The 20,607-nt window shown below is 35.7% G+C and overlaps 1 protein-coding gene across 3 annotated transcripts in view; it reads left to right on the top strand.

Moving 5' to 3' along the window:
• The window catches only part of CADM2 (cell adhesion molecule 2), a 613,088-nt gene that overhangs the window by 62,233 nt on the left and 530,248 nt on the right, over positions 1 to 20,607 (top strand). The window lies entirely within an intron of this gene.

Here is a 20,607-nt window from a genome sequence, read left to right as displayed (position 1 = left end):
TTACAGTCAGGAATTTCTACGGATGTCAGAATTACATATATTGAAGGCAAATAAAAGAGAAATAGGATAGCATAGAATCAATAATATTGTTTTTAGAATCAATAATATTATTTTTACTATTTTTACTTCTATTATTTTTACCTGTTTCTTAATATGATTTCTTTTCCTGGACTGAAAAAGGATGGAGGTGAGAAGTGTAAGGAACAGTCTCTGGATAAATGAAGCAAATCTGAGCTAGTCTCCATGAAGAATTTTGTTGCAGAGAAGTTGAAATGTTTGAGTTTCTCTTTTGCTGTGAGTAAAGTGAGCCAATACAGTTAAAGAAAAATTGGCTGATTTTTTTTCAAAGCACAAATCAATAATTCTCAGCCTTGTCTTCTTGCCTTAGATAAAGCTTGCAACTCTGCAACTTACTTTTTGTATATATTACAGATAAGCAACAGTAGCTGTGTCACAGTGACTGTCCCAGGGAAGACAATCACATGGTGGCATTTAAATGTAGCTGTCTTGTATGTTAAGTACCAATATCCTTAAGATAATTGTAGAAAAAAAAAAGATTAATGGAAAGCTGTACTACTGGGCAAGAAAAAGAGTAGTCTAAGTAACTACCTACTGTTGTAGAATGACAGACAATGCCTTTTTACTTGTGGTCAATTTTTTTCTCCAGAAATTTCTCTTTTAAAAAGCCTGGTTTTTATGATGTTGGTATATTTTAGTATTGACATCTAAATTGGAAGCGAGGGCACACAGTGGATCCTCAGACAGTCCTCATTCCCAAGTACTGCCTTAGGTTACGTCCTAAACCCCTGTGCTGATATATCCAGGTGGCATTGCTTTGATCCAGTCCCAGGACGATAAGAAAAGAGAGGATAGGTCCTTAGCAGGTCCCGGTACATCTTTCAGTGTCAGAACAGAGGATAGCTCATCCCTTGCTGTGGAAATCCAGTCAGTACTGAGAATGGTAATGTGTAAATGAAAAAAACCTTACTGTTCCAGGTTATCTCCAAGTTTTAGGCCTATCTTTGGTTTCATCTGGTCTGAAACAGCCAATGGAAAATTTAAGTAAGTTTCTCAGCTCTTCATACTTATTAAGTTTACTGCTTAGAGCTTTAAGCTCTGCATGTTGCCTTTCCACACTTCCTGTTAGAAACTAGTTTACAATAATCCAAACCTGGAGCTTATCATTCTTGCCTCAAATTAGTAAGCTCAAAAGACTCCTTGTTCATGAACTGCAATATCTGATGTAGTAAAGGATTGTCCCTGAGAATGGTGCTGAAGTGCAGTGCTTCCTAATAGTAGTGGATTTTTTTAAAAATATGAGCTCATGAGATGCTGTATAATGAATGAGTATACAAATAATTATAATTAAGAAATAGCCAGAAAAGTTAAGCTAAGAAAGATTATTGCAACAGGAGAATAATGAATGGAAAATGCTTGCCAATATTGTAGGCTCACAATATTCTCTACAAGGAGTGATATCCAGGAAGAGATCCTTCCTCAGTGGTGGTCAACTACTTAAATGGCGTCTGGGAGAAGTGGAGCCAGGCTCCACCCCTTCCGGCAGCACAGGTGAATTGCCTTCACCTGTGCTCCCCTGGCTGACTCATTTCTTGCCTCAGATGATCAATCAGATATTCAGGCCGTGACTCAGCAGTTCCCATACACATGTCAAGGAGATGAAGTTAAACAGAAAATATTTCACAGTTTTTAGAAGCACAAGAATATAAATGTACACATAATATGAATGTCATACATATGTTTGGTTTTGTCTTTTAGATCATTTCCTTGATAAATTTATCCTTAATCTTTTTATGTTTTCAAAGGGGATGAGGAGTGAGAAAATTCTACGTTTGATTATTTTGCCACACTTGACTATTTTAATCATCATCATCTGCAGTTGATATTCTTCTACTCATTTGTAGACATAATTATACAAATAAATGTTAAGGTAGCCATCTTCTCTATGTTGAAAGAAGCTAAGGTATTCCAAGCTTGAAGTATGAAAGTGGCAGTTTTAATTAGAAATTAATTAACGCTGTTATTGTGTAACTAATAGATTGAGAATGGCAATGTCATGAGCCATCAATTACAGATTACTGTTAAAAACAGAAGGGGCTGCATGGAACATGTTGTAATGTCTCAAAAAGCCTCAGGCTTGGTTATTTTCCTTTGTTACCTCATCCACAAATATTTATCAGATGGTAATGTCATTCTAATTGATTGAAAATGGCAAACAATATGTTCTTAATGAATTGTTTTTAACTCAAAACTGCTTACAGTGTATTACTATAAGTTAAGGTCACTTATTTTTCAAGATTCTAAGGAAAAAAAATCCTGAATTGCAGACTTTCTGGGTAACAGAAGACATCTAAAAAACTTTACAAATCACACATACAAAACAAATTCTAGAGTTGAAGTATAGCAGCTAAATTCCTATAATTAAGAATTACTATTACCTTGTGTGAGCATTAACATTACATGCATTACAACATTACAAGCATTACAACTGCAAGTGAAATATTTCTTATTTTGGTAATATTCTGCTTCACTATATGCTGCTGATTTACTTTTTAGAGTAGGGGGGGTGGGCATGACATCTCACTTTCCTTCCTGGCATATCTGAATAAGGATCTGTTTTTAATACTTAAATCTATGGTGCTAGTTACACAGCCTGTATATTCTTCTGATTGCTGTTAATAATGACACCCACACACACCTTCATGACTTCATGTTTTTAGCTTCATATTTGTCTGGATTTAACTGTAAGCTCACAGCCTTGCTCCCCTTCTTTATAATCTCGTTCATGAGTGACCAAAGCCTGTAAAACCAACTACATATTTTGTACATTCTTTTTTAAAAGTTGGTTATGTGATTAATGCACACCAAGCACTTGATACTCATAATCACTGAGAAGCAGTGGGTCACTTCTGCTGGTGCAGATTTGTGTAAGCGTGGTGTGCAGGCTCTTGTTCGCTGCTGGTGGAAAATGCACAGCTAACAGTGGTGACTGTTTTAAAAAAAAAAAATAAAAGATGAACTTGCTGTATCAAATAGTGTTATTTTTCTCTTTGTATCTGTAGTAGATTCCATAGAAATAAATAGGAGGCATTACTTTCGGAGCAACTGACATATTTGGTTTCTTCTATTTGATTTCCATGAGAATTCTCTTACATAAGCAAATTACTGTATAATTTTTCCAGATTCTTTTTGCAAATACATGTATTTTTTCCTAGTTAACAATGTGATGTGACCTTTATTAACCCTTTGCATATGCCGTTGTGGACTCTGTTTAGATTTCACTGATGTTATCTTGAAACTCAAGGATTTTGCATAGGTAGCAATTCTTGAAGTTTCAGTAGAAGTTTGTGCTATTATGTAACAAGGGATATTCATCCGCAAAACAGTTGACTTTGCAAAAGTGCCACAACCCTTTTTTTCCTTCTGATCTATCTCCTGATGATGTTTTAAAAGCAGTTAGAACACATAAACTCTGAAAATTGCTATCTTTGTGAAAGTACTGTTCCAGATTTACTTTTTCAAACTGTATAGCTGAGTTTTATACAGATTTGATTTTTTTAAATTAACATAGCTAGATGAAGACTGTAGACTACAAACCATTTGCATAGCGCCTAAGTCTAATACAGAAGCAGTGTGAGTCATGTCAGTGTAACACTGAATTATGTTTATTGCTGCTGAAAGACAGATGACTACCTGTCTTTCATGTGCATGGTGTTCCTGCAATATGATTTCCACATTGGATTGTTTTGTATGTCTGGATGGGCTTGGGTGATAATCAGATCCAGAATGCACTTGTAAGTATGTCCTTAAGAGAGAAAATTCTTAGGGTCAGAACCAACTTAGACGTTTTGTACCTTTGGGAATGCTGATTATATATTTTTATGTGGTATATGAGTTTATGAGTTATTCATTAAGGAGACTGAGCTGAGGTGTCTTATTTCCTTCACTATAAATGTTTGCTGTAGCTTCTGCATTCCATTCTGAATTTTAGATTAGTTTTACAACAGAGTTAAAATATTGAGAAAACTGCTTAAAAAAAAAAAAAGACAATAATTGCATTGAATTGATCCTTTTTAGCTGTAAAATAACTTTATCATCTTATCCTCTTTTCAAATACTCATATTATTCAGAGACTCTTAGTTCTTATTAGTTTCTGCCCCTTGACCCCTTTTTAAGAACAATAATTAACTAGTAATATATTGCTTTACATGGAGAAGATCAGTAAATGAATATATTTTCCTCCTTGTAGCACTTTTGAAGTGAAGCCTATGGTTTTACTGCTATTTCACCCATTCAGTTCTCAGACCTGCAAGCCATATTACTGTTGGAAACATGTCTGTAGGAACACTTCAGGGGCTGCATTTCCACTAACAAAAGGCCAAGTAAATTCCAACCGCAAAAGCTATGTTTTGGTAGATTTATTAATTGCTCTTGTGCTTGTTTGTTTCAGCATGCAGCTCTTCAGGAAGAAATGCCTTTTAAAGTGAAAGTAAAATTAAGTAGTTGGGGAGAAAAAAAAATCTGATGCACTAAACTCGGTGCATTTGATGAGACTTTCCTAAAATAGCAGAAGCAAGCTCAATAGAAAAATGAAATTGCTATCAGCTTTTTTTTTTTCTTTGAAAAATATCTCGAAGAGTAGTGTGCCAGAAATGTCCAAGAAAATGTTCTGCTGCCTTCCTGCTTTCTTCTTGTGATCAGGCTCTGTTGAGTTAGAGCAGGTCTCATGTTGTATGGAAACTGCTGAATCATGTCCTGAACCTCTGATTGAACACCTGAGGCGAGCAATAGTCAGCCCTGGGAGCACAGGTGAAGACAATTCTCCTGTGCTCCCAGAAGGGGTGGAGCCTGGCTGTACTTCTCCTAGACCCCATCTGACTACGAGTGGGGAAGGATCTCTTTTGGAGATTACTCCTCTTAGAGTCTTCTCAGTGAGCCTGGGGGAAGGGTAAGTTTTCCATTTGTTCTTCTTTGGTGGGATTACCTGATTAGCCTAGCTTTCCTGTATATTTCTTAATTATAACATCTGTTTATTAATTGACTAAGAGGATAAAATGTTAGAAAAATTATTCAGGTTGTTCAAGAAAAAAAAAATTAAACATTATATGTCTTTTATGTTAGGCATTGATTTTCAAAAGGACTGTGCTTGAAGCAAAGCCACAAGAAAACAAAACTTTTTTGGGGATGGAGATGTGGGAGATGAAGAAGGAGTTCTCAAAATTATTTTTTCCTGGCTCTACAATGATCTACATCTCTCTCTCTATATATATATATATATCTAATTAGGAAGAAATTAGTTGATTTCCCAAGCAGTTTGTCCTTCTAAGACATGTACGCAGAATGAGCTTGAACTGTGCATGCTTCTGCATACGTAACTGTGTGTTAGTGTTCTTAAGTATGCAGTAGTTTCTCTTTAACTTCTCATCTTTCAGAAGAGATGCAGGGAGAAAGAAGTGTAAGTGTGAGTTGACATGGTATCCCATAACTCCCTGTCTAAATTGGAAAGGTATGCATTTGATGGGTGGACCATTCAATGGATGAATGATTGTACCTACAGTGTGATAGTTGGTGACTTGATGTCTAGATGGAGATCAGTGATGAGTGACATTCCTCAGGAATCTGTACTGGGACTGGTGCTCTTTGACATTGTCATCATTTTGATTGACAGTGGGATTGATTGAATGCAACTTCAGCAAGCTTGCATATGATGCCAAGCTGTATTGTGCAGTCAACGCATGCTAGAGTGATGGGATGTCATCCAGAGAGATCTAGAGAGGCTCAAGCAGCAGGCTAGGTCAACCCAATGAGGTTCAACAAAGCCAAGAGCAACACCTTGTACTTGAGTCAAGGCAACCTGCACTACAACTGTGAACAAGATTAAAAGAAAAATACTTAGTATGGAATATCTAGAGAAGCAGAGAGCTTTCTAATGTACTATAAAGCAGATTCCCAACACCATATATTGGACAAGAACTATGCTGTGCTTTAGCCTTGCCACCAGATACTAGAAATAGCTGTTAACAGTGAAAAGGTACATTTGGATGATGTTATGCTAATACTGATCAGGAATTCTAAGGAAAAGAAACTGACAAATATGCTGTAAAAATGACAACTCAATCTGATACTTAACACCAGACATGCCAAACTGAGAATGCGTAAGTAGTATAAATAGCTACACTTGTTTTCTGTGTTTGTGCCATTAAATGCATAGATGACAGACATTTCAGAAACTAAAACTTGTACTTTCAAGAGGCATTTAGCAAACTTCTTTAAAACTTACTTATAAGGAAATAAGTTAGACTTTTTGTATTGCTGCTTCTTATTTCCTGACAAGATAAAAGCATAATGGACTCTCTACTTGGGATGGTCAAAAGGGCAGAGGACATCAGAAAGCAATAAACAATTGAATGTTAATCTTTGGCTTAGTTCAGTTTATAGTGATAGTGCTCAGTTTAACTGTCTGTCACTCATAGGGAGCTGCCACTACTAATACAATCATGTTGCATTGTATTCTTCTGATGTTATTTAATATCTAATCTACAGTTGTTTATAGATAAATTCTTTCCTGAATGAAAAAGCTTTTTTTTTTTTTTTTTTTTTGAAAATTAAAAAAATACATACAAATTCATAAAAGATGGTTTCAACCTAGCACATATAGTTGGGATCCTACTTTAAACGTAACATGGCTAGTGGTCATGGCTTGGGTGGACTTTGGCACCTAAGGCAGGAAGAGGTGGAAGAAAGGAGTGACTCAGATTAAGCATGTGACCTGGGCAGAGTTAGGGCTGACAGAATTCAGTGGCCAGCACCATATGTGGTTGATGAGTGCCAGCTAATGGAGGAGCTGGTGGATTTACTTTGCACCTGTAGAGGATGCTCCAGCCACAGCTTCAAACTCTGGCTGCAGCTGACCATCAAGGTGACCTGCATCTATGAAGGCTTTGTGAGAACTGATAGCAGCCTTTCAGTATTTGAGGTGGAGGATTTTTAAGAAATAAGGGGGTAAACTCTTTAGCAAGGTTTGTTGTGATTGAACTTGGAGAAATCTTTTCAAACTAAGAGAGGGAAAGTTAGGTTGGACATCAGGAAGAAATCTTTCGTGGTAAGAGTAGTGAGGCACTGGAAAAGGCTGCCCACAGAGGTGGTGGATCCAGTTCAAGGTCAGACTGGACTGGGCTCTGAGCAATGGGATCTAGTTTTAGGTATCTCTACTCAGTGCAAGGGAGTTGGAGCAGATGACCTTCAAAGATCTCTTTGAACTCAAATTATTTGAAATACTAATTATTATAGTTTTCATTTCTGAGCATATTCTAATTTCATTATAACTCCCATAAACCTCCATAAAATGCTATCTGAGAAGCATTATGTTCTGTTATGCAGTCCTTGAAAATAAAATGAAAGGCTGATGTATTGCTATATTGCTCGCGAAAGCATATAGTTGTCAAAGTTTTAAAGTCAATTTGTGTTGGCCTGTATGGGGAAAGCAAGCTGAAAAACATAATTCATGAGAACAGAAGGAGAAAGTAACTGCTCTAATCCAAATTTTTGACTTCAGAATACTTTTTAAATCCTGTAGTGCAGCAAAAGTTACCTCTGAATCATAGAATGGCCTGGGTTGAAAAGGACCACAATGACCATTTAATTTCAACCCCCCTGCTATGTGCAGGTTCGCCAACCACTAAACTAGGCTGCTCAGAGCAACATCCAGCCTGGTCTTGAATGCCTCTATGGATGGGGCATCCACAACCTCCTTGGGCAACCTGTTTCAGGGCATCATCACCCTCTGTGTGGAAAAACTTCCTCCAAATATCTAACCTAAACCTCCCCATCTCAGTTTAAAACTATTTCTCCTTGTCCTATCACTATCCACCCTTGTAAACAGCTGTTTCCTCTCTTGTTTATATACTCCCATCAAGTACTGGAAGGTCACAATGAGGTCTCCCAGAGCTTTCTCTTTTCCGAACTAAACAATCCCAGTTCCTTCAACCTTTCCTCATAGGAGAGGTGCTCCAGCCTTCTGATCATCTTAGTGGCCCTCCTCTGGACCTGCTCCAAGAGCTCCACATCCTTCCTGTGCTGAGAGCCCCAGGCTTGGATGCAGTACTTGCAAGAGTCTCACAAGAGCTGAGTAGAGGGGGATCTGGAAAAGGAAATTATCTTTGTATAACCTTTTATCAGTGTTTTGACCGATAGGTTTGATGGAAGAATTGATAGATTCACCTGTTCAACTCTCAAGAAGCAGATGGTGAAGTCCTGCTTTTGTTTCTCACTCGTGTTTGTTTCAGTGTGTCTATAGCTTCCCATTCTTGACTCACTGTAAAAGTGAGGCAAAGGTTTCCCTTTTTCTCCCCTTCGTTACATACCTTTGTGTGTAGCTGGCTTCCTCGCTTGTTTTCCCTTAGGCATTTGAAGTGGCATAAAGGGAAAGTGGGGGTTTTGGAATGTGCTAATGTTCTTCACAGTCATATGAAACTTCTTGCAGAGATGTGGTTGCTGTATTTTTTTATTTTTTTTGCTTGCCTTTTGCTGCTTTAAAGCAGTCTTCCAGTTTTTCCCAGGTTTAGCACTGTATATGGCTGACAAGTGCTAACTGGCAGAGGAGCTGATGAATAACTTTCTTTATACCTGCCCAGGTTTCCTCTGGGTACACCTTCCACCTGAAGCTGGGTGGTGTGTTGTAGAATCTATTCTGAAATTGACCGTGGCTCCAAGGTGCTGGATTTCACAGACTGAAGAACTGAGGCTGGCATGGAGCTGTTTCAGGGGAGAGTCAGGTTGAAATTTAAGGGGCTCTCTCTGAGAGTGGAGTGGTGGGGAACAGGCACCCCAGGGCAGTAGTCTTGTTACCAGTCTTCTGGCATTAAGGAAGCTGTTGGGCAGCACTTAGATGTATGGTTTGATACTTTTTTTTTTTTTGTTGTTAGTGGTATTTGGTGCCAGGGTTTTTACTCAATAATCCTTGTAGATCATTTCCAAGTCAGTACATGTTTTATGCTTTCTATTACCTATGTTTTAAAACATAGAGAGCATAAAACGTGTACATGTTTTAAAACATAGGACATGTCTAACACTTGGAGGGGAATAAAAGAAGGTTTCTACAAGGTGTGGCTTGTGGAGAGGATATAATTTTGCCTTGCAATATATGCAGTAATAAAGCAACAGAATAGAATTCTATGGTGATCTAATTATGTTTGAGAAGGTTGCATTTTTTTTTTGTCCTGTCTCATAATCTTTTTTGAAGTCTGAGTTCTGTGAGAAAACAGGTTACATCTTCCATTGTTGAAGGCTGCTTAAATGGATTTTGAAGAAAAATGAAGTATCCTTAAGCATAGTAGTAACATAGTTAGCGTTGTAATTTGTCTGATACCTAGGCAGACTTTTATTGAACCACTATGGAGCATTCAGTTCATTAGAACCAGTGTTAAGAAGCTTGCCTTGAGCTCTAGTCAATTGTAGATCTAACTTTGATATCAGAATGTTCAAAATAAGTTATTGTGCCTTGCTTTAGGTGAGCTTGTAGTGATAGGAGTTTGTGGATTCTGAGCAACAAACACTGGTGCTGAGTAAATTCCCTGAATTTCTTATTAACTTCATTCTTTTCTTTCTGTCTTGAAAACAATGCTCTGAAATACTGCTCCCTTGTATTCCAGTATTTTACCAAGGAAATATCAGATGTCAGAATGTCAGATGTCAGAATATCATGCACAAGGAATGTTGTGTTACAGCTGCTTCTTTTATGCATTTATTTTGTTGTTTATTTCAGTCCAGAAAATTTAAGATTAGTCAAGCATTACTATGCTTTTGTATTAGATCTGTTATAATTTGATGTGATGTTCATCTTTCAGTATTTTTTTTAAAATATTGCCATGTTTATTTTTCCTTTGAGCAAGCTGAGAGTCTCAAATCGTTTATAAACACTCCAGAACATTTTCCTGCTATGAGTAATATTTTTCAGGTGAGGAATTTGGGGCAAGGGAGAGATAAAAGAACGTGGCCACTGTGTCAAGCTAAGTAACTACTAGAAGTAAGCTCCTGTTTTAGTGATTTTTTTTTATGCCCTTTCTTGGTTTAAGGCTATGAAATTGATGCATATTCTTGATATCATTAATGGTAAGCTAAAGAAGCTGGAGAGAAAATAGAATAAATGTTTATGTTTATCTGCTGTCTGTCAGTGGTGGGGAAAAATAAGGAAACGAAGGATGGAAAGACACAATATATATATACTGCGATAGGCAGATCACATAAAAAGTAGTATTGGTTAAACTCTTGTTTAGGTGAATTAAAAACTGCTTATTTAGAAAGATAGAGGGTGACAGCTTCCTCTCCTGTATTTTCTATATCATCAAGTGTCAGTGGTAGGTGTGCTTTTCAGGCCTCTGATATTTAAGATGCAGTAAAGCGTAGAGCCATGTCTTTCAAGTGCAATCCCAAAAATAGCCAGGTTGCCCAAATGCAAGAGCCCAGTAGGACTCGGTCCAAGGAGGATCCTCTCCAAATGACTTGTCAGCTCGCTGCCAGCACTCTCAATTCCTAGACAAGTGTGGGCAGCAGTGTCTGCGCTATGGCAAGAAGCAGGGGATGCAGTTTGGAGGTTATGTGTGCAATTAGTAGTGAAATCTCTTTAGCCCCAATGGAGCTTAAATCCTAACTGTCAGATGTTAAATTAATAAGTTCTATGTTGTCAAAAGAAGGAGCTGGTGAAATAACTTCTGTAAATAGCTGCATGTTCCAGCCAATACTGTAGGTATGACTGTAGGTATGAAGTTGACTGATTCCCTTCCTGCTTAGGAAATAATTTTGCGCAAGATGTCTGAACCTGTGTGCTGGCAACTGAGTCTATTAGTGTCCTCACTCCCTTCTGGCCACTAGTGGTTTTGATGGCCATAGGTAGCGAGACCTGGGGTTCATCAGGTTTTCGCATGAGAAGAGTCCTGAGAATAGAAGAGGATAAAACTCGGTAGTAGTTTACAAACACAGCATGTTGTTTCAAGAGCAGCCTGTACTGATCTGTAAATTGTTCAGGCTTAGGAAAGCCCTTTTTTGTCCTGCAATTTTACAGTGAAGATGAGAAGTGCTAACTAGGTAAGTTTCAAGTTTTCTGGCCATTTCATGGGGAGAAAGTGGAAATGGCTGGTACCAGTAACATGGCAGGTAGCAGGTTACACAGCATGGGCAAGAGCATTACTGGTGGCCAGAGAGAGTCTGATCTGAGGATGAGGTTGGGAAAAGAAAAGGAAAGAGGAAGGCATAAAGGGGTAGTTGGAAGGGCTGCCATGGTATCTCAGATTGAGGGGGCAGTCATCATGACATACTTTATTTTGTTTCTGACTGTGATGAAGCTTATTATTTCCAAGTACTGATTATTTTTTTTATTTTAAATTTTTGTTTATTTTGTCTTTTTAGACTTGTTAAATACTCTTTACGTGAAACTCTGACCAGTTGTGATCTGCAGGAATTGAGAGATCTGGTTGTTCTTCCTGGATTTCTAATTCTATATATGTATGGTGTCAAATGTAGGATATAAAGTGAATAAAGAGATATAGGGTGTAAGTATGATTGAAGGTGAGCACACTGCTGATCCTATGAGAATTCTTAATGTGAATGCTTTGTCTGGGTAGTGTGAAAAAACATCTATTGTGAATTCAGTGTTGACATCTTCAAGACATAATGCAGTTATTAATCCAAGCATTCTCAGAATAATTATCACTAAGGTATAAAAATGTTCAAATATTCATATGCTTTCTGGGAGACTGAACCGATTCCCAAGTGTGCACTGTAGCCTACTGGAAAATTCAGTGAACTTTACATGTAGAGGTTACCCACAGAATCACAGATCTTCTACAGGCTGCTGTTAACAGCCCTTAACTCTAAACCAAAGTTTTCTGCCTTGGGATGTATCATTCACGCAGGCTGACTGACAGACTGCACAAGGTCATATCAGGTAGAAGTTTGAGAGAAGCAGCGTTTCAACTTCACTGTGCTGCTTTTTGTAGTGTCTGTGCTTCACGTTAAGGATGTCTGGCTCTGTATTACCCTTCAGCAGCTACAATGCATATCAATGTGTAAGGCTGCTACTGTATCTGTGCTACAAAATTTGTTTAGGTGTACTCCTGAGCCCACATTCATTCCTTTACGTATATTGAGTAGAGCTGCTGATGTATCTGCCTGTAACAAATCAATCAACTTGTTTCAGGAACCTAGTCAAATTCTCTGAAAATTCTCTCTAGATTTTGTTTTTATTCTGCTTGTGCAGTTTCATTTAACACCCTTCAGTACAGTCCTTTTTCTGCACTCTCTGTATGGGACAGCTGCTTGTTTCTCTAATTATAATTGTAATTTAGATAACATGTTTCATAGCTTTTATATCATACTCTGTAATCTCATAATGTGTTTTTTTTAGTTAAGAAATGGTTAATATTTCACTCTCTTCACTCCTTCAGCATGAAATTTTTCAACTATAGCCAAGGTCAATTCATGTAGATTGTAATATGGGAAAAAAATGGAGTTGCGTAAGGATGGGGAAACAGAGGATCATTTAGTTTCAGAAATCTCAAGAAAGGTTGCCACAAATTTAAAAAAAATTATAGAATATGAGTTCTCCTCATTTGTATTTCTAGAATCTAGTCTTCTAGAATACAATACGTCCAAGATAGTCTGCAGTTTAAATGAGTGAATGACTGGCAAGCAGCTTCTGGGGAGCACAGGAGAAGCATCACTAGTTTTCCAGATTCTAGCAGAATGAGTTCAGAAATAATTTGTTCTTTAGCAAGCTTAATTATTTAACTTTCATGCTGATTCAGGATGCAAAACTCAGTTTTGAATAGAAAACTGTATAAACAATCCAAATAGAAAACTGTAGAAACAATCCAAAAACACAAACACAATGAAATTATTAGATGTTGGATTGTTCCTATCTTAAGATATTAAAATCTTGGGATATATTAAAAAAAAAAAAAAATAAATAAAAAATAAATAAAAAAAAAAAAAACAAGAGCTCAAATGAAATGGAAAAATTATAATTATGTTTTTAGAACTTAAAAAACATTTTGAAAATCTTCCAGAGAAAAACATATTTTTGATGGAAAAAGCACTTGTAATTTTTTTTTTCAATCCTTTTAGAATCCAGTAGACTATCACACAGAGATGAAAATGAGGTTGTTTGAAATAGTATGGTCAGACAAGGTAGCTTGAAAGTAAAAGTGGTTGTCTAGACAGTGTTCTGTTTCTGTTATATTCCTATATTGCTGCTGAGCAGTATAATACTTCAAAGGTGCAGGGGTTCTTGTGCAGCTCACAATTGAAATCAGCTTCATGTTTTTAAGGAGGTGAGTAACAATATTTCACCTGATTGTTCTTATTGCAGCAAGAGAATCAATGGACAGTAACAAGATTGCCCACATAAATATCCACTAAGTAATAGTTTGTAGTTATATTTTCTAAAAACACCAAATGTGTGCATTTTTTTTTTTTTTATCCCCATAAGCATCTCCTAAGGAATTAATGTAATGAGACCTGTCAAACCAACCTGGGAAATTACACTACACAGACATGATCAGTCATACATTTGCATACATGCCTTTTCATTGAATTTTACTGTCAATTAAAACAGGTTTTTCAAATTTGTATAATTCCAGAGTAATAAACAGAAATCATACAGTGCTGGTTATATGCCTAATGAAATACATGTATATGCAAATAGGAGAAGCAATTTTGGAGTACTCACTGTAGATACTTAGAAAACCTAAGCAGAGCCAAAAAGAGATTTATTGAAGAGGCTACAGTGAAGAAAATGTTCTAGGATTTTTTTTTTTTTACAAAAAAGTGAAATTTGAGTTTACAAGTAGAATTTTAGAATGATTTTGTTTTCTTTGACACATTTTTTCTGTTGCCATATTTGCCAATATTATTGATGAATATATTGAGGTGAAATAAACCATCAGATGTCACGTTGAATACTGCTTTCAAGTACACAGTGTGATGAAGTTTTATTACTGTTTCTATGCTTAAATTTCAGATGGTAAGTTCAGCAATTATAAATTGTAATTTAAGTATAAAAGATCTGGTTATATATGGTCAGTAAGGTGTACAATGATTTCAGCCTGTGCAACAGAATCAAAACAAATGCATGAAAATAAAATAGCCCACAGGTGCTGCTTCCCTTTCAACTTACTCTGGCTGTTCATGAGGTATCTTCACAGATGTCAAATAAATGCTGGTTTAGCGTTGCGTCACCTACTCTTACCCCAAGAGGAAAAACTCTGTTAAGATATTTTTTTTTTCTCCTCCAATTTCTGAGCACACATGAATTATTCTGGGGAACTTCCTTACCCTTATGAGGTAATTCATATCCTCAATAGTCTAAATTTATCTCAGACATAAATATTATTTTATAACATATTTCAATATCCTTCAATTCTGTATAAGATTTCTCTGTAATGTATTGCTTGGTCATTAGGTTGTAAATTTATATAGTTTACTATGTTTCAAATTCTGGCTGGATTTCCACAATTTCTGGTTTTCTAAGAGAAAACAGTACAATTTACAATGGTTTCTCAAATTCATTCACAATTTGGTTCTTCACTCATTTATATCCACTAAATTATGAAGCCTACTGAAAACAATATAGATGTAGTAATGCAGTATTTATAGAGTTTTCAAAGGTGTCTAATTGAAGTAAAAAAAGTTTTTGGAAAATAAGTATTCTTCTATATTAAGAAAAATCTATAGATTGTTCAATGAGGATGTTCTCACCTAAAAACTGTCTTTCATTTTAATAGAAATCATGCTTTTGTAGGAGAGAATGCACATTTAAATATGTGCATGTACTTCATTTTGTTTTCTCACCAACTTCATCACTCTATACAGTGAGTAGTCATTAAATCTTTCCCAGAACACTACTTTGAAATCTTGACAGATGAATTCAGCCTTGAATGTATAGCTTCTCTTACTTCCTAGTCAGACTGTTTGAACTTTTATCAAAATAACAAACATTTTTGATCAGTTGTTTGATTTATGAGGCAAAAAGGACAATATTTGTTCCTCAGTTTACTTAGATGACATGTGAATTCGCAAGATTTTTATTACCCAGCAAGTATTTTAGTCAATGTCCATGGTTTTACCTTCACTGAATAAGAGAGCTTATTAATCTCATTTTTTTAAAAACTACTTTTCTATTTTGCAAGATTAATTTTCTGGAACATTCAGATAATCCTGTTAAGATATTTGACTGATAGTCTGAGTCTTCCTCTTAGTTGAACTTTTCTCATCAGTGCAAACCTGGTTACTGAGCAGAGGGTTTAAACTTTCAGCATGAGAAATCCTAAATGCATCGGCCACAGTCTGACTTCATTTTCTCAGAAGTAAAACCTGTAGGTAAATAGCAAGAATAATAATACGTACACTGAGAAGTTGACTAGTACTCTGGATTTTCTGAGCCTTAGTGCTCTGAATAGGCTGGCCTTCGAGGTGTTTCCTTACTCTATCATGGAACTGAAGAAAATTTATTTTTATTCTATCATTCTACACAAAATATACTGTTTTTCAGTGTGATCTGCTTACTTAACTGAATGTATAATTTAAATTTCTGTTCTGTCAGTGCTGCTTTTACGAAGAGATAAGTAGATGTAAGAGAAGACATTCTAAATCAAAAGGACATTTCTTTATTGTATTTTTGAAGAAATTGATTCTTGTTTGTTAGAGGAGTATTGTTCAATCACAACTTCTTTTTTTTACCTTTAATGCACTAATGTGGACTGTGATATTTGGAGATTCTTTGGGAGGAAGGTTGGACTTTATGGTTTATTATTTTGTTGCAATAGCAACAGGGCGTTGTGTTACTGACAAAAACCTTTAGGTGTTTTCTCATAGAATGCACTTGTCTGCTGGGAAATAGAGGTTAACTTGATTTCTCACTTGAATTGAAAATCAATTCAACTATCTCTCAGTCATAATCTTATAAACTGTATTTGAGAATCTGCTCCAGTGTTGAATTACATGCAAGTTTTTGCTGGGAATTGAGTTCTACCTTTCTGAAATGGAAGCTTTCCTAAGATGATTGATCCTTTATTTTTTTGCTTTAATAAGTAATAGCTGTAAATTAAGTTTTCACTAAATGCTGAAATTTCTGTGTTTTTCAATGTCAGTGACACTATAAACTAGTTTAGTATGGTATTCTGAAAATAGTCTTGAAATTCTTGAAGTGGAAGGTGCAAAGTACTTATCTGAATTTTATATTCTTAATATATTTATGTCTATGTATGAAGTTTTCACTAAGTCTCTTTTTAATTCAATTCGTTTCTTTAATTTAACAAAAAATACTTTAAATTCTTGCAGAGTCATACATGTTAACTAGATTTGCTTTAATCTAGTAAGGGAACTCTGATTTCAAGTTTTAAGAAAATAGCTTTCTCAGCCTGACATGGAACAAGCTACTGGATGTCTATCAATTTCCTGTTGTCTAAAGGGCAACAATTGTCTTGTATCAGTAATACTTGAAATGTAGTTAGAATACCAGGACTCTATGGATGCTAGTATTCCCTGTATATTCCAAAGTATTGTGACTAAACTTGTCCTTTATAAACAAAGTTGCGTTGTTTAAAAAAAGAAAAAAAAAAAAAAGAAAATTTGCATTTCAACAATTAGTTCAAATGAATATTTAAGCAAGTGTATAATTAACTATTTTTGTCAATCTTAAGATATTTTCTGCCGTTGATGATGTTGATGGTGGTTCTTCAAATTAAGGAAGAAGTTAAAACCTAGTGAAGGACTACATTGAATTCTCTATGGAAAACTTGAAAATGACAATGAAGCAGGAACCCAACACAATTTTTTAGTTCAAACAACTTACAAATAAAACTTTTTGCATTAGCTATATGAATAGAACCAACATAGATGTCTAATTTTACAGCAATAATTGCAATTATTTAAATAGGATTACAGTATTCACTTATGCAAACTCAATCTACAATACACCTACCACTATAAGTAAATAGTTTCAGAGAAACTTTAGCATAGGTTCATCAATTACAGTAACTAAAGATTATTTCTTCGTTACTTATTTTAATAAACTTTATTAATAACATCGTAACCATATCTACTTTTTTAGGCAACGGAAAGCCTTGATTAAATAGTTTTTTCATTAGCTAATCAGATGTTTTGCTTGCTGTTTCACTCTTCTCAGTAATCATCTGTGCAATTGTGAAGTTCTGTGAGCCTTCAGAGTTCTTGTGTACCCCACTGATTGGGGTGCAGGGAACAAACACATAATTAGAATAAAGTAATATAGACCAATTGACCAACTGATAAGTTACTGTATGTGCCTATCTAGTAAGCAGAGATTGTACTGGCATACAACCAGAGTAATTACTATCTGCTTTATTATCTTATGGATCTGTGATGTTGGTTGAATCCCTATACAGTCCACTTCACTATCTCTCTAGGACGTATAGCAAGCTTAGAAAGCTATTTGCTGTAGAACTTTTCCATATATTCATTTATAAGGTGCTGTTAGGTATGGTACCACTTCAATCACTATGTATTTCATAAAATCTTATCAAATCTTAGAGCAAATAGAAAGCAGATGTCAGTGATTACAAAACTGCATTGTCATTAACTGTCAGAAAGTAACAAATTCTGAAAGGGCTAAATGTTAGGCTTTTATGCCTAAGCATGAGGTGTTCTGTAATTTTAACAAAATGCTTATGACATCTTGGCTGCAGCCTTGGCTGCAGAACGGAAATAACTAAGGTAATCTAAGATTTTCTTCTCAAGTTTAAATTCTCCAGAGAAGTGATGTTAAACTTCTATTTTTGCTTTTGTTTTAGTAAGAACAATACTTTCCCTTCTCAGAAACCTTGGAGAACTTTAGAATTTGGAAGCAATAAATCCTTCCAGCTGAAGTAATCTTCTCTATCATGTGGCTCATATGATAGGTTCTAATTCTTTTATTCCCAATTATCATTGACTATCAGTGACAACAGCAGACTAGTTAGATTACTTCACTGAAGTCTTCTTTTTCTTTATATATAATTTGTTAATCACCAGCTATCAACTTACAACTTAGATATGGAAAAAGATTTTTTTTTTTTTTTTTTTTTTTTGGTTTACAGTTCTCTGAAAAATATTTACTGTTTTCTAAATAGTCAGGAAAGTAGTTCTGGAAGTGAAGAATAGCTGATGAGACTCCAATTGTGTGGGTTTTTTCATTTTTAGACTTCAGCAAGAATAAACCATGTGCAAGTGTGATGCTTTATATTAAAATCCTAAAGTTGTAATAAGCTAACCAGTAACTTTGATTCTTTCTAAGTATTGGTTCCTGCAACTAACATAGACTAACTCTGCTAGGTTATTACAGTATAATGGACATAATCAGAGGAAGTAAATTAGAAACATTTATCAATTTCATGATAATGGTGGCAAGTCGTTCACCTAAACTCTGACTTTCACGTAACTGTTTTCTTCATCTGTGCTTAATTTTTAGCACTTATGTTCATAACAGTATTTGTGAACCTTCTGTGCAAGTAAAAGGCAGTTAATTCAGTGCATCTACTTGCTAATCATATGATCTGCATTATAGAAATATGTACCTTAAGTTGTCAATGTACTAGATAGATCATCATTCAAAAGCATGTTTTAGTGAACTGTAATGGGCAACACTGCACTCTAAACCACAATCCTCTGTCCTTGAATTTCCACCTTCTGTCCAGTTTAAAAGAAATACTCTGATAATAAGGCCAAGTATTGGTCTTTACTACTAAAATCTTCAGGGATATTCTCAGACTAGATGCAGGTTTTGTCAGATGGACCAGAGGATTTAAGTAGTAGACATGGAGGGAAAACATTGGATGGAATAGGTTTTTTACATATTAAAAATTCATCATAATGTGATGAGGTTCATCTGTTTTTAGGAGGAGGAGGTAAGTGGAGGAGATCCAAATTAGCTGGTGATGCTAATCTCTTCTCAGTGGTCAAATGCTATACTGATTAAAACGATCTCCAGGAAGACCTCACAAAGCTGAGTGGGTAGAAATCTGGTATGTGATATATCAAAGGAAAAAATGGATATGCATGCTTAGATTGAGCTAGCATTTGGAATGTAGGAGGAGAATCTTAAAATTTTTGTGAAGATTCTCTGAAGTCATCACCTCCAGGTACAGACAGGCCAAAGGTGCTATTAAGTCTTAACAGGAAGGCCACAGAGAAGAATGTGCAGGATATTTTCTGTAGTTCTATTAAAAACTTTCTGCAGCATGCTCTCAAGTACAGTGCACAGTCTGATTTCTTCAAGAAAGATTTGGTGAAAATAGAAAGGGTGGAAGTTGTTAATACCATCAAGTGTGTGGAGAAGCTGCCAATGGAGAGAGATCAGAGGAGCCTCAGAGCTTCACTGAGGGGAGGAGAAAGTGAGGGCTGCGACTGGAAGATACAAATTCATGTTGATGGGCATGTGAATGTGGAACTGATTGACAAACGTCTCAGTGTAAGTAGTAGGGGCTTCTGATAAAAATGAGAACTGTATAAAACAGATAAAAGAAAACTACTTCTTTACACAGTGGGTAGTGAGCTTTTGGAACTTCTTGCCACAGGATATTGCTTGTGGGAATAAATCTAGTAAATCTGTTTAAGCTGCTATGCTTTCACTGAACAGTGGCACGTTCTGATTATAGAACTGGATTAGGCATACCTCTAGATTGATTCTGTAGAAGCTTTCCTACGTAATCATGAATTTACAATAAAATGTTGAGAGCAGCCAGTTCCTATGTCTATTAAGACATGCATGAGGATTTTTTTTTAAATTAAGATAGAAACTCTCATTTGGAATATTAAAGCATATCAAAGGTTTTAAGGAAAAATATTGAATAGAGCTTGGAGTAGAAACTCTTATTAAAGAAAAACAAAAAGCATGCAACCAAAACCAAACCCACCTCTGCTATTCATTCAGTTGAAAACAGTCGAAATCCCTCTAAAAACTGTCTTGCATAGTAAGATTGTGTAATATTATAACTTTTTGATTTAGCAATAGACACTGTGAAATTCATGAGTTCAGAGGTTAAGTTATCCTCTTCTATCCTCTCCTTCTTAGAGTATCAGGTTGTGATATGTGAGTATACTTTTGAGATACACTGGAGTCCTGTGAACTGCAGTTTCAAATGAAGTACGAGCGCAGTAAACTAACCAATAAGGAGGATTGCCCTTAACCCAGAACTGGAATCTGCTTAAAATAAAATAATTCATAAAATAAAATAATTCACATTCTCTTATAACTTGACAAATCTGTTTCTACTGAATCTTATACCCCTTAGGCATTATATGAAGGCAGCAACTCCTTTTTTCATTCCTATTAATGCTAAATTTTGGAGGACTTTGGAATTGATTCTAGTTTGGGATGTATTAGCGTTCACTTGCTGGTAGTGCATTACCTTAAAGAGAGACAAAAGTGTTACAGAAAAGGATAGAGTTCTCACTGAAATGAATTAGCATTAGGATATTTATTAATGTTCCCATGTGGTATTTTAAGTTAAATTTGCATAGCTACTATCCTGTCCATCTGCATGTGGTATTCAAGACAATGACAGATTTGAACCATTTTGC

This window comes from Tympanuchus pallidicinctus, unplaced genomic scaffold, assembly GCF_026119805.1.
Source record: "Tympanuchus pallidicinctus isolate F22 unplaced genomic scaffold, pur_lepc_1.0 scaffold10, whole genome shotgun sequence".
NCBI lineage: Eukaryota > Metazoa > Chordata > Aves > Galliformes > Phasianidae > Tympanuchus > Tympanuchus pallidicinctus.
Note: the sequence above shows the minus strand (reverse complement) of the source record. Positions and strands in the feature narration are given on the sequence as shown.